We start from the raw sequence: 7,584 nt of genomic DNA on the forward strand, positions 1-7,584 counted from the left end.
TGACATCTGACATTCACCTAGTCTTTACAAAGACTTGTTCACACATTTGACTTTCACAGCTCTATGAAGAGGTTGGCAGAATTCCTCATTAACATCCTTCTGTTACAGATAAGGCTTTGTGTCTTTATCCGAATGGAATCCAGGCAGATTTTGAGCCCTTATCCAGATCACCCAATCTGTGAGTGACATCAGGACTGAAACCTGAACAAAGTCCGAAGCACTTCTCGGGACACCAAGCTGCTTACCTATGGAGGCATCTGAAGCCAAGAAGGAGACCTTTTATTTCAGGGGCAGCCTGGTTCCCACCCTCAGAGGTTCCTGATATGAAGAGAGAGAAGTGGATCCTGCCTTGGAGGCATTACCATCCCATGACATCCCGTGACCACCCAGTTCGTGGGACATGCTCATTAAGCATTAGTCATAGAAACTGCTTATATATTGCATAACTAGAATCTTAGACTACTCTCACTCACCCCCAGCCCCCTCCCCCACCCCGCTTAGTAAAGGCCTGCTCTGAAGGGTGAGTACTTTAAAAGATGGATTAAAAGAGACCTTCCAAGGGTCGGCTTGAGTAACAAGAGATGGTTACTTAACAGCTTTCTGAAGAGAGTGGATTCAGTTAACTTGAGGCCAGTGTTTCTAAAATGTTTTGTATTGCAAATCACAGCAACAAATAGTTTTTATTGTGAATCAGAATACATACATATGTACATGTTATGTATATATGTATATATATAGTTGTACATGTATACATCTATACATATACATATAACAAATTAGAGTTTGTCCAACATTTAACTTTACCACCTGTAATTAACTCTAAATTTTCTATTCGTTTTGGTTACATGGCCCACACTTTGGAACTCCACTGTAGGATTCTGTTTGCTAGATGGCTACCTGGCTTGCAGCTGGAGGTGAGTGCTCAGGACCACAGAGGGATAAAGAACTACAATTCAATAACAACAATGACAGCAACAAACAACCTGATTAAAAAATGGGCAAAGAACTTGAATAGGCATTTTGCCAAAGAAGATATACAAATGGCCAATAAGCCCATGAAAAGATGCTCAACATCAGTAATCATTAGGGAAATACAAATCAAAACTACAATGAGATGTACCACTTTGTACTTATTAGGATAGCTATTATCAAAAAAAAAAAAAAGAACAAAAAACACAAATAACATACGTTGGCAAGGACGTGGAGAAAGTAAAACCCTTGTGCATTGCTGGTAATGTTAAAGTGGAAAATTTTCAAGTGAACCAACTAGCTAAGTCAGCTACAGGAAAGAAATATCTTTAGATACCAGAAGTTGTCCTACTTGCTTGGGTGTGGTTTAGGAGGTGTATTGTATAAGATATGAAGATGGCCAATGTCTGCTTCTGTAATCCACTTACTTGTTAACCAGGGTGTGGTACTAGGTGATGTATTGTGCGAATGGCCAACTTCTGCTTCTGTAATCTGCTTGCTTGTTCTAGGCTTTATAACTTCCTCACTCTCAAACCCCAGGGCTGATCTCCTCTAACCCTGCGTGGTAGAGAGTCAGTCACCGGCCAGCTAATAAAGGCTCATAATTAATCTCAATTGGCTCCGTGGGTCTCAGAATCATTCACGCCACAACAGTAAGATTGTAAAATGGTGCAGTGTCTGTAAAAAATGGTATGGCATTTTCTAAAAAAGTTAAACACAATTGCCATACAATCCAGCAATTCCACTTTTAGGTATATACCCCAAACAATTGAAAGCAGGGCCTCAAACAGATATTTGTATACCCGTGTTCCTATTAGCAGTAGTCACGATAGACAAAAGGTGAAAGCAACCCAAATATTTATAGATAGATGAACGAAATGTGATATATACATTCAAAGGAATGTTATTCAGCCTAATGAAGGAAATCCTGACAGGTACTATAACATGGATGAATCTTGAAAAGATTATGCAAAATGAAATCAGCCAGTCACAAAAGACAAATATTGAATGTTTCACTTATATGAAGTTCCTAGAATAGTCAGATTCATAGAGACGCACAGTAGAATGGTGGTTGCCAGGGCTGGAGGGAGGGGGAAATGGGGAATTGGTGTTTAATGGGCATAGAGTTTCAGTTTGGGAAGATGAAAAAGTTCTGGAAATGGATGGTGGCGATGGTTGCACAATAATGTGAATGTGCTTACTGCCACTGAACATTACTTAGCGGTTAAAATGGTACGAATTTATATAATGTATATTTTACCACAATAAAACAAGGAGAAAAGATAGATGGATTTTACTTTTAAAATGGGATTTCCAGCTTCTCTAAACTATCAGAGCTTACGACCCTAAGTCCCCATTCCCTGAGGAGGCAGAGGCCGGGGTCCTTTAGACAAGGATAGAATCTTCTTAGGGAAACAGGATCGAAAGCCTTTTAGCTATGCAACTTTGAAGCAGTTTGCTCTTGGGGAGAACCTTGCTGCTTTCAAGTAACCTTCCTGGAGAAGTTTGAAAGGAGAAATTAAGGTGTGAATTCTTAATGTAAATTATTTCAGGAGAAATGTCTCTCGCCCTGCCTTGTTCTCCCGATTATATATGATCTGCCTGGCCCCTGTAGGAGTTCTGTGGAATAAAACTATATGTGTCATACGGTAGCTCTATTCTTACTTCTTTGAGGATCGTCTGCACTGTTTTCCATAGTGGCTGCACCAAATAAATTTAATTAAAAAAAATTTATGCCGCCCCTTGCTCGTCAGCACTGAAGCAGAGATAAAGCTTTCTGGGCACTTCTGATTTTTCTCTCTGGGTGTCTCCTTTTACTTCCAGAACTCTGTGGCTCTTGCTTCTCTCTCCTTAGCTTGCTGCAGAGGCGGCAAAGTGCGTAGTGCCTGCTTTTCCACATCCTCAACCTGAGCTGAGCCGCTCAGCTCTGTGAGTGGAGGTGCAGCAGGCACTGCCAGGGCCTGACCCTGAGTCATCAAATCAGCCGCTGGCTGGCTCTTGTAGCTCATCTTCCATCCCAAAGCCTCCATTCTTGTATTCTTATCCCTGCGCAGTCTCCAACTAGCATTTGGCTTATAGCCAGACTCCCCTGCCTCCGCCACCACCAGGCTAATCTTCCTAAACCCAGGTTTGGCCAAGTTCCAACCTTTCTCAGAAGCCTTTGGTGGGTCTCCTTTGCCTAATGCCCCAACCTCAGTCTGACATTTCAAACCTTCCCCAGCTGAACTTCGATCATCTTTCTGGACACCGCTCACTCCCACTGCCACTGCAGGCTTGTCTGCTGCTGCCAAACCAATCTCTTCTCTGCACCCAGACCTCCTACACACCCCCAGGCACCGTGCCTTTGCCCACAGTGTTCTCCCCATCTAGACCATCTCACCCTCTTATCAAAATGGTCGGTCCCTCAATGCTTGTCTTTACTCTTCCCTCCTGGATTGACCCCTTGCCCGCAAGACCACTCATCAGCTGAAGCCTGCAGCCACTCAGCCTGTGTCCTTTCCTGGCTCTTATCCCATCCCTTTTTAGGTGCCAAATACCTTTCCACGTTTCTGAACCATGGTTCTCTCTGGAAACCCAAAGATAATGCATAGCGTCAGATGTCCATAAAGACTGAGTCGATTCTTGTCTTTTTGGATAAATTCCCATTAATAAATACTACCAACTTGCTCCCTTTTCCAGATGACTTGCCTCCAAATTAAGTTATCTATTGTCACCCACTACAAGGGTTTACCTGTCTGTAGGGCAATACATATAAACGAGCCCACAAGGAACTTGGAAGGGGACTTAGGGACCGAATCCCTTCATTCACTTAGCTTTCTTGAAACTTCTGGTTCCTAACATCCCACACTATCATGTAATTACCTGCTTACGGGTTCTCTTCCCCCATACATGGTGGGCTAAGGAGGCAGGGCTGATGTCTGCTTTGTTCTCTACTCTATCTCTAATGCCTATGCAGTGCCTGGCACGTAGTATGATACTGTTCATCAAACATTTGTTGAAAGACAAACCAAGATATGCCCCCTTACCACATAGTTAGCATTTGAAATCCCCCAAAGGAGTGGGTATTCCTCTAAATTTCCTCCCCCACTTCTTAGGCCTTGCAAGTTGCCCCATGCTCCAGGCTCTGAAGAGCCTCTTCCCATCTTCACTCTGCAGCTTCTAAGTGTCTGGAAGGCCAAGTTGGGCTGCTTTTCTTTTGTCCAGGGGTAGGGAGCCCATACCCAGACATGTCTGCCCTCAGACTTGCTTGCAAATCCTAGCTGGAATGCATAACAGTTGCTTCAGGGGCTGGGCAGGGCTCCAGCCTGACAGACACATTTTGCCCACCAAACCCTCCTGACTGCCTCCCTTCTTCCCTTATGGCACTGTGGATTCTGCACCACCCCAGGGTGCAGGCAGGCTCTTCTAGGCAAGGGTAAGGGCCAGTGAAGAGAGAGTTCCAACCTCACACTTCCTCTAAAAACCCCTCATATGCCCAGGAACACGAAATCATCAGCGTTGAAATGTCTGCATCACGACATAAGGAAGGGCTTCTGGGGTGCTGGCAATGTTCTATTGCTTGACCTGGTAGTGACTACAGGGTATTTATATATCACAATAATTCATTAGGCCATGCATTTACATTTTATGCACTTTTCTGTATGCATGTTATATTTCACAATAAAATGACAAAAAAGGAAGTCTTCCTCCCAGCCCTTAATCCAACCAATTCACGTTTAACTCGTGCTTTTCTGCACCCAGCCCCTGCTAGAGGAGATTGTTGTCCTCTAGGAATTTCCTGGAAGAAGCAAAATAATTTAAAAAACAAGACGCTGAATCCAGCTCTGAATTCTATCTAGAAAATAGACCAAGCTCTCATTATTTTGAGGCGGAGTCCAGAGGTCATGGAGGTGGTAGAGCTCACACAGGACCTGAAAATACAGGTGGGATTTAGGTAAATGGAGAGAAGCAGAGGAAGGCGTTTTAGCTGAGAGAATGGTGTGAGCAGAAGCTGTTAGGTTGGGTGGAGCCTGATGTTTTTGATGGGCAAAGAAGAGACCCTGGTACTGAATAGTTTATGGGAGTGAGACCATCCTGAAGAGCCCTAGGTGCTGCTCCAGCCCCAAACATGGGCAAGGTGGATGCCATTTATAGCGCAAGCCTGCCTGATCTGAATGGAGGGCCTGGGCCATCACGCAACAGCAGACATGTGCATTTCACATTTCTCGGTTTGTTTTGTGTTTTGCTTGAGGCCCATGTGACCTCATAATTCCCATCTCAGATAGACTAGAAGTTGCATCTGCCAGACGCATTACACGTGCACTTGAATTCCTGCAGAGACACTTGCTCAATCCCTGGCTTTTAACCCTGCCCCACCCTGCAGCTGCTCTCTGGTCCCGGCCCTGGTAAACTGTGCAGCAGTGGGTGTGTGGGAGGAGGCAGGAGAACTCAGGTCTGCAGATTCAGATGTATAACATGTGACAGGCTGTGAGGTGATCCGCCCAAGCCCATGAGTCCTGGAATCCAGGGACTTCACCCATTGTCATTAAGGATGTGGTCGGCTACCCAAAGATGCCATGAAGTGTTGGGAGATTCTCAAGCTCCAGGCAAAGCTACTAAGTTTAATGCAAGTAAGCAAGACTAGACTGTAAGATAAGAATCCAATTTCATTCTTCTGCTTGTAGATATTCGGTTTCTCCAACACCATTTGTTGAAGGCACTATCCTTTCTCCATGGTGTAGTCTTGGTTGCGGAAAGCAAATTGGTCATAGGTGCTTTGTACACACACAGAAAGACTGTTAGGAGGAATGAAGCGTCAAGTGGAAAAGAGATAATAATAGTAGTAGTAGTCATGATAATAATAACTACCAAGCATGACGAGTATCTACAAGCCTAGCGTTATGCCAAACAATTGTTTCTTCATTTCATCCTAACAATAATCTTATGATGGGGATGTTATTATCTCCAGTATATGGTTGAGGAAACTGAGGCTTCAAGGGGTGAGCCGTTCTACCAAAGTCATACAAATGGTGAGCACAGCCCTAGGATCTGAATTCTGGCTCTGGAGCCCATCCTGTGGAAGCTGGCGATGTCCATGTCAGCCCTAACTAGGCCTAGACAGGGTGTCCTCCCTCGATGACCAGAGCAGGCTAGCCCCGGCGGTGGGTGTGGCCCTCTTAAAGACCATCTGGCAAATTTCGCTTGCTCTGGTTTCTCATTAAACCGCCTTTGGATTTGCCTTCCCATGCGACTCGCATACAGGGAAAGAAAGCCAGGATCTGCCAACACGACAGCTGTGTTTTTCATTAGTAAATTAATAAACTGGCTGTCCAGGTTCACACATGTATTCATTTCTGATGGCTTGGTTAAGGTGAGCCCACCCCAGACCTGAAGCCCACCATGTGTCAACTTAATTGAGATTCCAAACATGCAAGGGTAGCCCCCGGCATGGCCTGTGTGCCAAGGAAATCCCTCTTGGCCTTCTCTTGCAGACTTGGCCAGCCTTCCCCAGTGTCAACGTGGCTCTTTGGATTCAAGCTGCCTGAGCAGACTGCAAGGGTCGTCTGCAGAAAGAAGGAAGCAACAGTGCCAGGTTCCAGCGTGCGTTCCAAGTTCCACATTCTGCCTGCAGACTCCCGGCGCCAGAGCAAAGGCCGGCCCTTGGCAGGGGACTGCTAAGGGTTTATCTGGTACGTTTCTTTCTCCTACACACATAACCTGGGGATTCCTGGACCTCCCTCTCTCTCTGCTTTCATTGACAGTGGCTCCCAAAGCTGGCGACCAGCACTATTACCCAGGGAGCCTGTTTTTGTTTTTTTTTTTCCAACTGTTTAACGGACATGTTTTATTTAGGAACAGAGAATATTTTGCTCTATTTACAGAAGTACAGTTTTTTTTTTTTTTAAAAATTACATCCTAAAATAATGGGGGAATGGGTGGTCTAAATCATTTTCTTTTTAACTTCCAATGATTGTAAGGTTGAATCCACAGCCTTGGTCTTTGTCACAAACACTGGGTTGTTTTTCTACCAAGCTTGGTGAGTGGTACATCTTTCTGGGATAGTATTCTATTGTTTTTTAAAGTATATTGAAAAACACATACTGTGAAACCCACTGTCTGAACACATTTTTAAGTTACAGTACAGTATTGTCAGTATTGTAAACTATATGCACATTGTTATACAATAGATCTCTAGAATTTTTTCATCTTGCATGACTGAAACTCTGTACTGAACACCAACTTCCTAACTCCCTCTCCCCTTTGCCCCTAGCAACCACCATTCTATATTCTGCTTTTATGAATTCGTCTACTGCAGATACCTCATTTAAGTAGAATTATGCAGTATTTGTCCTATGACTGGCTTATTTCACTTAGCATAATGTCCTCAGGGTTCACCCATGATGTAGCATATGACAGGATTTCCTTGTCATATTTTAAGGCCAAAATAATATTCCATTGTATGTATGTACAACATTTTCTTTATCCATTCCTGTCAATGAGCACTTAGGTTGCGAATAATGCTTCAGAGAACATGGGAGGGCAAATACCTCTTTGAGATCCTACTTTCTATTCTTTTGGATAAATACCAAGACATGGGATTGCTGGATCATATACTTCTATTTTTAACTTTTTAAG

General features: G+C 44.0%; 1 protein-coding gene and 1 long non-coding RNA gene across 4 annotated transcripts in view; both read left to right on the forward strand.

The window, feature by feature from the left end:
* The window catches only part of LOC105292919, a 9,202-nt gene extending 8,022 nt beyond the window's left edge, over window positions 1-1,180 (forward strand). For all 3 annotated transcript variants that reach the window (XR_002780670.1, XR_002780671.1, XR_002780672.1), the window contains exon 3: window positions 109-1,180. This is a non-coding gene — a long non-coding RNA (uncharacterized LOC105292919). The remainder of the gene's footprint in view (window positions 1-108) is intronic.
* Window positions 1,181-6,503: 5,323 nt separating this feature from the next.
* ATP6V1E2 (ATPase H+ transporting V1 subunit E2) overlaps window positions 6,504-7,584 on the forward strand; it is a 4,336-nt gene continuing 3,255 nt past the window's right edge. The window contains exon 1 of the mRNA XM_011361333.2: window positions 6,504-6,638. The gene's annotated coding sequence lies outside the window, so the exon portion shown is untranslated. The remainder of the gene's footprint in view (window positions 6,639-7,584) is intronic.

Source organism: Pteropus vampyrus, unplaced genomic scaffold (assembly GCF_000151845.1).
Source record: "Pteropus vampyrus isolate Shadow unplaced genomic scaffold, Pvam_2.0 Scaffold66, whole genome shotgun sequence".
Classification (NCBI taxonomy): domain Eukaryota; kingdom Metazoa; phylum Chordata; class Mammalia; order Chiroptera; family Pteropodidae; genus Pteropus; species Pteropus vampyrus.